Here is a 10,005-nt window from a genome sequence, read left to right as displayed (position 1 = left end):
TCCCTCTGGATGACATCCGTTCCCTCCAGTGTGTCGACCACACCACACAGCTTGGTGTCATCGGCAGACTTGCTAAGGGCGCGTCAATACCGCTCTCCGTGTCATCAACAAAGATGTTGAGCAGATTGGTCCCAACACTGACCACTGAGGGACACCACCCGTTACCCATCTCCAGCTGGGCATCGAGCCATTGACCACAACTCTCTTTGTGCGGCCATCCAGCCAATTCCTTATCCACTGAGCAGTCCATCCGTGAAATCCGTGCCTCTCTCTAAATTGGAGACACATGGATTCACAGGAATCGGCTGGCTCGTGCCAGAGGAGTCACTGGGGTGCATGGGCCAGCCCATGTGGAGTCATTGCGGTGTCCTGGGTGCTCATGCCTCTCGCTGAGGATGGAAGCACGCAGCAGCCCCTTGGCACATTCCTGGGGCCCCTTTGGTGACCGGAGCTCCCCATGACAGTGTGGAGACAGAGGGACAGAGCAAGCCAAAGCCCCAGCCTGGTGTCACCCAGAGGCAGCACCCCTTTGCTTCCCCATGGGAACCTTCAGCTGACAGGGTTGACCAAAGACCGAGGCTTTATTCCAAAGCATGACCTCACATGGAATGGAGCCGAGTCAGTTTGGCTTGGCTGTCCCAGCTCTTGCCCACCCGCACAGCCTACTCAAGGAGGGGCACCCAGAGAGAAACCGAGCAAGCCTTGGGCCCTGCAAGGCACAGGTCAGCACCAGGGAAACGCTGGTGTATTTTCAGCACTGGCTAGTCACAAAGGTAACCCAGAGCACTAAGTGGGCAGCAGGGTGTATCCCTGCACCTTGCTCACCTGTGATGTCACAGTCACGGCTGCACATTGTGTGGAGCCAGGAACCTGTGACGTCAAGGTGGCTCCTACAGCACTCGGGCCACCACCTCCTGCCTGGTAGGAGTTTGCTGTGTCCTGGTGGCTATCTGCCCGTGTCTGGTGTTCTCCTCCTGGCAGTTGGCTTGGGGCTCTTGCCCAAGTGCCCTCCCCCAGCCAGGCAACACTCCTGCTTCGGAAGGAGGACGCACAGGCTTGCAGGGGAGCTTTGTTTGTCCCAGAGATGAGGAGGAGAAAGGCTCCTCCAAGCGCGCGGGGCACTTCCCTCGTGAGGACAGCCAGCGGCAGCAGGTACGGATGTGCAGTTGAGCCCACTCAGGTCCTCGGGAGCAGGTACAAGGTTCCTCCTGGGACCATCAGCCGGAGGGTCAGGCCCCCAGAGCCTAAAGCAGGGGCGGGGGGGGACGCGATGGAGGAGCTGGCGAGCGCTGTGGGCAGCACAACAGTCCCAGGGCTTGGGAAACCCACTGGGAGTGGGGAAGAGGCTCAGCTGAAAGGCCCTCTGCCCCCTGGGGCCAAACCCCACGGTCCTGCTGGAGGGCTCCGGCTGTGGAGCTGCAGAGGCCCTGGGAGGAAGAGGGGGGGTTTGGAGGAGGGCAGCTGCTCCCCTCTGCCCATAGGCCTGTCTGCTGGCCAGGGCCTTGGCTCATGCAGCAAGAAGGCAGTGCCAAACAGTGTCCTTCCCTTTCCCTCCCATAGGTGCCCCTCTTCTCAGAAGGACCAGGGGACCAGCTGCGAAGAGCCAGCACGCTGGGGCTGCAGTGCTGCAGACACAGAGCGTAAGTTCAGTGCTGCCTTTCACGCCGTGGTTGCACCGGGCCTGCCTGGCTCAGCTGAGACCGACAGCCCTGAATAGTCAGTATCATCCTGCCACACGAGCGGCCTGGGGCCATTTTGCCTACGTGATCATGATGGAGCTGGCCACCGTGTCCATGTCTGTAATAACCATGGGGCTACTGTCATAACCACCGGGGCAAGCGCGTGCCGTAGAGATGCAGGGGCCAAAGCCTCATCCGCAGTCCTTCCCCAGCCTTGCTGTCAGTGCCCTGCCGGCAAGGGGATCCTGCCGGGCCTCCAGCGAGAAACAAGCAACCCCCTCCGGGGCATAAGCCTGCCCTGTCCCTGTCCCACAGGAAGGAAGTGTGCAGGACCAGCACCCACCTCCTCGCAGAGGTCTGCCATACTCCAGATGGGGCTCCTCAAGAAGGCTCCTCAGGCTTTTCTACCATTTCTTTGCCCAGGGCTGGTATCCAGCATTGCTTACAGAGTGGCAATGGCCATGGTCTTCCTTCAGAGATGCCTCAGAATAAGCATCTCCATCCTGTGAGTACAACAAGTGTCTGTAACTGACATGGAACTTTGGGGTGCCAGAGGGTCAGGGTGATCAGATGGGAAGCTGGTGGTGCTCCCCACGAGGAGAACCTCTGGCTCCCCTGCAAATCGTTGTTCAGCTGGTAAGAGAAATTCCTCTGGGCAGGGCTCTGCCTTGAGCACCGCTAACCCCAGGACCCACTCTTTTTCAGGAAACAGATTGCGACGCTAAGGAAAGAGGGGCTCTTCATGATCTGCTTGATCAGCTTCGCTGCTCTCGGTTAGTATTTACCCGCTGCCAGCGGAGGCTCGGAGGAGTGAGGTGCGAGCTTCAGCGTGAGGGAGAGGCGCTGAGAGCCTGCGTGGCCCATGCAACATCTCACCTTTGTGGATCTGGGAGGTCACAAGATGCTCGCTGCATGCAGATGAAATGGGGCATAGCAGTGGGGTGCAAAGCCTGGAACCAGAGCTGTGCAGCGCCCCAAGGCCCAGGGCAAGAGCCCCTGCTTGGAGCTACCTCTTCTCCCTGCACCCCTTTGTGGTGTCCTCGGCCAACCTCTTGCCACCCTGGTGTGGGAGGAGACCGTGTGACTACAGGGATCCGTAGAAACCGCAGTAAAATGACTCTCTCTCGGTGAAGTTACAGCTGGTGCCTGGTGCGGGACCTCGCTGCTGATGGGGCCGCGTGGAAAGAATGCGCCACAGGTCAGTGGGACAGGAAAGTCCTGCCAGGGAGCACTGCAGGCGATGGGTGGGTGGGTGAATCACCCAGTTCTCCAAAGCCAGGCAGCGACCCAGAGCAGCGGCAGCAGCTTCTGCTGTGCCTGCCTAGAGCTGCCAGCTCGGGGAAGCCCTGGCTGCTGTGGGACTCCAACAAGAGCCTTTCCCTTCCAGGGGCAGCCTGCAGCTGACCTGAGTTCACTCTGGTAAGAGCCCTCTCCTCTCCCCAGCCCTGCAGCGTGTTTGGGCAGACGAGCCCGTGCAATTTGCTCTCACTTGCACAGCGCCCAGAGCTCGTGTCTTCTGCTCCTGTCCGGGCCTTGTGCTAAACCTGGAGGGGGAAGGAAGCGCTTGCAAAGCAGGGGAAGAAAAGGGGCTTGAGCGTCACTGTCTGCGCTGCTCCTGGGCTTGGAGGCTCTGCGCATTGCTGGGCAGTGATCTGACAAGGTCCGATTTCCTGGGGATTGCAGGAACACACCTGGTGTGTGGAAAGGACAAGCTGGAGAGATGCAGCAGCTGAGGGATGAGGTGACACGTCTGGCTGCAGAAATCAGCTTTGTAAAGGTGATCCTGCGCTCTGGAAAGAGGGCTGGGCAGGAAAAGGCCACCAGCTGGCCCAGGAAGGGCCTGGTGCAGGGGACCCTGCTCGTCCCGGCCTCCACACCCCTCCCTTGCCAGGGGCTGCGGGTTGAGCTTCTCCGCTTGCGGAGAAGGGGCCCCTTCTCCTGGCCAGCTCTGACATGGTGGTTTCCCTGTTCCTTGGTGTCTTCCCCAGGACGCTCAGCAAATGAGAGAAGCAATGTCTGACCCCACGGAGGTGCCTCCCTGGGCTCTCAAAAGCACAGGTATGGGCAGCCCTTGGGTCCAGGCGGTTCTTGCTGTGCTGCGTACGTGCTTGGCGTTCCTGAAAGCAGGCAGCGCTGCAGACACGGCTCTGCGAGGTAGAGGGAGGTGGGACAAAACCACGGGGCCCACGAGCATGCCTGTAGCAGTGTGGCTCCCTTCGGCTCACCCCAGCCCTGCTGCCAGAGCCCTCACTGCTGCCTCGGCCATGCCCCTGACAGCGTTTCTGCCCTCTCCCACTCCGTGGAGCTTTCCTGGAGAAGGAAAGCATACGGCTGCATCGCTCTCTGCTGTCCACGCAGCACGACCTTGCCTTGGGCCCGCTGCCCTTGCCGTGGGGGCTCACTGTCCCCCAGCACCCACAGATCTTCTCTTTGTGCGGCTGGGAGAGAGATGCCATCACCGGGCGCAGGGATCCCCTGCGTTTCCCGGGGCACCTCCGAGCATCCAGTGCTGCATGACTTAGCAGTCGCCTGCAGCCACCAGGTCCTTTGCACCTGGGGCCACTTGCAGTCAGCTGTTCTCTTCTGCCCTCAGGGACTGCCATCGACCTGCAGAGATCATCCAGCACCTCTGCATGGCTCAGAAGGGGGTTTTGGTCCCTGTTTCATCAACCCTTTGAGGATACCTTTGTGCAGGTACAGTAGCAGAAACCGTCAGTGCTGCTTCTCTTGCCTCTCTGGATCAAGTTGAAGCCAAGCCCTGGGTCATCTCCTGTCAGGCCAGGGGTCTTGCTCAGGTCCAGGGCAAGGATGGGGTGCCTGACAGCTGAGGTCCCCCACGGGGCTTGGCTGCCTAGAAAAAGCGGGCGCTTCTGCCTGCTTCCCAACACACCATGCATGTCCAGCAGAAATACAGCCCCGGGCACAGTGCTGCCTGTGGTTCTGGCAAGCAGGGGAGCAAAGCCCTCACATTCACTTCTCTCGCCCTCTGCTTTTAGCCTGATGCTTCCCCAGCGTACTGCTGGCCTATGCAACAGTCTCGGAGCGAGGTGCTAATCCGACTGCCCACCGAAGTACAACCAACGGCCATCACCTTACAGTACGGCTCAAATATAGCCACTCCACTGGGGACTTTCAGTAGTGTGCCCAAGGATTTCACGGTCTCTGTAAGTCTGTGCTGGGCTCGGGGCTGGGACCTGACCGCGGGTAAAGCTGTAACCAGGACTTGCTGCTCCCTGTGCATCTGCAGAGATGTGTGTGCTCCCAAGCACTGCCCTTCCTAGAAGGGACATTTCACAGACTTGCTCAGCAGGTTTTGGCCCAGCACCTCCAGGGGCCTGAGGAGGAGACACAGCCGCATGGGTCTCCCCCTCTGTGCCGGACTGCGCCAGAGGCGCAGGAGTGTGGTGCAGATCACGGGCCCAGATCTGGCATGAGCATTTGCTCATGGTCAGCTTGAGCCTGACCTGCTCTCCTGTGCATTTATCTGCAAGGGACTGGATGAGGAAGGCCAGGGCGAAACTCCGCTGGGGTCGTTTATCTACAGCATGCAGAAAGAGCCAACTCAGACCTTCCCTCTGCAGGTACAGTGGGTGCGTGTGGGCAGGAGGCCAGGGCAGAAACACCAGTTTGCCAGCAAGTGGCTTGCAGGGGGAGAGTGGACAGTCCCTGGCAGGACAGGGGCCTGAACCTTGTGACGACCAGAGCTGCCTGTCAGCACCTGCAGGGCAGGCGGTGGCCAGGAGGATGCTCAGCACTGTGCTCCGGCAGCAGGGCTTTCCCCTGGTCCTGCTTCCTGGCACAGGAGACCCTCAGGTCCCCACAGCTGCCCACCACCTTCTCTCTTGAGGCTGGGTGTTTGCTCTGCAAGGGCACAGGGATCCTTTGCCTCCTGGCTGGGAGAAGGGCGGGAGGGAGAAGCTGCTTCCTCAGCCAGAGCAGGAGCTGGTCCCAGAGCAGGGGTCTGGCTGGCGGAGGAAGACACGTGGAGCCTGCTCTCCCTCTTTGCATCCCAGGAGTGACGCTGCTTTTTTGCTGTGGTTTCTTTGCAGAATGGCATCCCCAGAGCCTTTCGACTTTTGAAACTCGGCTTACAGAGCAACTGGGGCAAACCAAGATACACCTGCATTTATCGAGTGCAGGTGCATGGGAAGATGGTGGAGACAAATGTGATTGGAAAGACTCATGTGGAGACCTTCTCTCGATAAGAATTAAAGAGGAAAATGGAGGAACACACCAGAGGGATGTGACTGTTTGTCTGGTGCAGAGCAATGTCACTTCAGCGTCCCTCTCAAAGCAGCCAACTTCTTTCTGCCTTTTGCAGGCTGAGGCCTTCCTCAGCCTTTCCTTTTTCTCTCTACCACAGCAATGTTTCCTAACCAGAGGAAACATCCCCATGTTGGAAGCACAGGGAGACGTGCTTTCACAGCCTCTCCTTGCCCATGGTCTTTGGCAAAATCCTTTGGCACAAGGACTGCCTCCCATTTTGCCCTAGGAAGGAGGCTTCAGAGCCTGGCATTGTCTGGGGGCCATGATCCCCAAAGCACAGGCCTATTCCATTCAGGGGACACCTTGGCTCTGGGGACTGGCTATAGTGGGGGTCCACAATGGGTGCAGCCATGTCTGGGACCAAAGAGGGGTTTCTGAGCTATGGGAGGCCTGAGCAGCCTGACCGCTGGGGAGGGGCATGATGGTGGCTCAGCCGCCCTGTCTCTCCCAGACACAGCCCTCCATCCCACCAGAGACCTGGCACCCCAGATACCAGGGTCTAGGCCTTTTGCTGCTATCAGGTGCTCACTCCGGGGCGGGGGGGGGGGGGGGGGTGCCCTTCTGTGCTGAGCACTGGCGAAGGTCCCTCTTGGCAGTCTGTTGGTGCCACAAAAACTGTTGCTTGCACTTCCCAGACCATCCTGGTGTCTAGGCTCTTGGAACACACGGCTCTTGTTGGGCTGGGCTCGTGCTCGCCGTTCCTGAAAGCAGGCAGCACTGCAGACACGGCTCTGCGAGGTAGAGAGAGGTGGGACAAAACCACGGGGCCCACGAGCATGCCTGTAGCAGTGTGGTTCCCTTTGGCTCACCCCAGCCCTGCTGCCAGAGGCCTCACTGCTGCCTCGGCCATGCCCCTGACAGCGTTTCTGCCCTCTCCCACCCCGTGGAACTTTCCTGGAGAAGGAAAGCATATGGCGGCCATTTTCTTCCCTTAGTTCCCCCACCCTAACAGGTCCATATCCCTCCCCCTCCAGCCCTCATTGCCCTGAGGACAGGATGAGGGTACAAGGTTCCTCCTGGGACCATCAGCCGGAGGGTCAGGCCCCCAGGGCCTAAAGAGGGTGCCGGGGGGACGCGATGGAGGAGCTGGCGAACGCTGTGGGCAGCACAACAGTCCCAGGGCTTGGGAAACCCACTGGGAGTGGGGAAGAGGCTCAGCTGAAAGGCCCTCTGCCCCCTGGGGCCAAACCCCACGGTCCTGCTGGAGGGCTCCGGCTGTGGAGCTGCAGAGGCCCTGGGAGGAAGAGAGGTGTCTGGAGGAGGGCAGCTGCTCCCCTCCGCCCATAGGCCTGTCTGCTGGCCAGGGCCTTGGCTCACGCGGCAAGAAGGCAGTGCCAAACAGTTGTGGATGACTTTCTGGCAAAGAACGGCCGTGTACCCAGCTCAGCAAGTGCCTACGTGGAGTTCGACATGAACCAAGGAACAACAAAAGGTGAAGGAGGATGGGAGCGAGGCACTGGGAGTGAGAATCCCAGCAAGGTAAGAAGGAGCTGGAATTGACTGAGTTGCTAAATTGAGGACTGTTGGAAAACTCTGAAGGTCAGGTTCTCACACCTGTGCTTAACCAATTATATGTTAGTTGTTAAGGGCCTCAAAGATATGTATCCAATCACAATGGGCCAAGTTAGTGCAAACAACTTTAAGAAATAGTATATGAAGAGTTAGTTTTCTATAATAAATGGCTTTGTCTGATCACATTGATCTCCAACTGAGTGTCCATTCCGCGAGAAATGGCGCCCGAACAGGGACTTTCACATTGGAAACGAAGAACGCAGTGCCACGGGGAAGTCGATCTGGCAGGACCGGGATTCATCTGGCAGGACCGGAACTCTACGGGGCCTTTGGGCCCAGGAGGCAGACGCCTCGGAACGCTACGGAGCCTGTGAGCCCGGGAGACACTACAGTGGAATTCAGGTGAGCAGCCGAGTGTTCGGAAAAGGATTAAAATGGGGACTCAATTGAGTAAAGAAGAAGCAGCAATATTTAAGCTCTTCCAGCATACCCTCTTTACGAGAGGGATAGAGTATGATGACTCTATGTTAAAAAAGTTGTTGCTCTGGAGTAAAAACTTAACCCAGGGGGTTGGCGAAGCCTTTGAGCTTGGGAAAAGATCGGGGTACGCTTGTGGGACGAAATTACCCTTGGGTCTAAAGAAGCAAAATCTCTAGCTACCCTGTGGCGGTTACTCAAAGAAACTATATGCACGATGAAGGTTGAGCAACAAGTAGTAAAGTCTGCTTTTGCGGCTTTTTCTGACTCGCCTTCACAAAACCATGGAGGACCGGCTGCTGTGGGTCCGACACCTAACGCCGTAGCTAAGGGGGAGCTGCCTGCCGCTTCAAGCGCAAAAAATCTGGTTCGAAAGCTTGCGCGCCCTAAGCTGCGACTGTTGGAGGATCCAGCGCATCCTCCCTATCCTGTGCCGAGAACGCCTTCACCGGCGGCAGCAATAACTAGAGATTGGGATTTTGAAAAGGATGATGCACCGCCGAAACGCGCTGACTCGAATCCTTTTCGTGCCGCTACCGCCCCTGAGCCCAGCCCCCAAATTCCCCCGCCCGCCCCTCACGCCGGCCCGCCCGCCCCTCATGCCGGCCAGCTCGCCTCTCACGCCGCCGTTACAGCCCCCCCCCCGCCTTAGGACCGCTTTTACGCCGCCGCCGCTGCTGCTCCACCGCCTGATGCAGAAGAATGGGAACCTCCGGAGGAGGACAGTGAGACTCCGAATTTATATCCACTCGTACCAGGTACACCATCGTTAGCGTTGCCCCAACCGGGGCCAAAAATTGAGCAGGACTGGGGGCAGTGGACTAAGCTTTTAGATAAAAAATTACAGGAGCTACGAAACCAATTGGAGCAAATGGGCATGGACAGGCAACAAGACTAATCTGCGGGCCTGTGGCCAGCGGAGGAGCTGTGGCAGGGACATCTGCCGAGAGGCTTCCCAAGGCTTCCTTCTGGCCGGGGCTTCCACATCGGGGACTCCCTCCTGCCTCAGCTGGCACAGCAGGGCTCTTTTACCTCCCGTAGGTATCACAGAAACATACAATCATAGATTGGTTAGGCTTGCAAGGGACCTTAAAGATCATCTTGTTCCAACCCCCCTGCCACAGGCAGGGACACCTTCCACTTGACCAGATTGCTCAAAGCCCCATCCAGCCTGGCCTTGACCACTGCCAAGGGTGGGACAGACACAGCTTCTCTGGGCAACCCGTGCCACTGCTCCACCACCCTTACAATAAGGAATTTCTTCCTAATATCTAATCTAAATCTCCCTTCTTTCAGTTTAAAACCATCTTCTCTTGCCCTGTCACTAGAGGCCCTTGTAAATGTCCCTCCCAACCTGTCTTGTAGGCCCCTTTAGGTACTGGAAGGCTACCCCAGAGCCTTCTCTCTCCAGGCTGAACAAGCGGGACGCTCTCAGCCTGCCTCCACAGCAGAGGTGCCCCAGCCCTCTGATCATCTTGTTGGACTCCTCTAGGTACACTTGAGCAGGTCCACGTACCTCTTGTGTTGGGGGCCCCAGAGCGGGATGCGGCACTGCGAGGTGGGGTCTCACAAGAGCAGAGCAGAGGGGCAGGATCACCTCCCTCAACCTGCTGGTCGTGCTCCTTTTGATGGAGCCCAGCATATGGTTGGTGTTTGGGTTGCGAATGGACGCTACGGGGTCATTTTGAGCTTCTTGTCAACAAACACCCCCAAGTCTTTCTCCTCAGGGCTGTTCTCAATCCAGTCTCTGCCCAGCCTATAGTTGTGCCTGGGATTGCCCCGACCCTGGTGCAGGACCTTGCACTTGGCCTTGTTGAACCTCATGAGGTTTGCACAGGCCCACCTCTCCAGCCTGTCCAGGTCCCTCTGGATGACATCCGTTCCCTCCAGTGTGTCGACCACACCACACAGCTTGGTGTCATCGGCAGACTTGCTAAGGGCGCGTCAATACCACTCTCCGTGTCATCAACAAAGATGTTGAGCAGATTGGTCCCAACACTGACCACTGAGGGACACCACCCGTTACCCATCTCCAGCTGGGCATTGAGCCATTGACCACAACTCTCTTTGT

The sequence above is a fragment of the Psittacula echo genome, assembly GCF_963264785.1.
Source record: "Psittacula echo genome assembly, chromosome: Z".
Taxonomy (NCBI): Eukaryota; Metazoa; Chordata; class Aves; order Psittaciformes; family Psittacidae; genus Psittacula; species Psittacula echo.
This window is presented reverse-complemented; position numbering follows the sequence as displayed.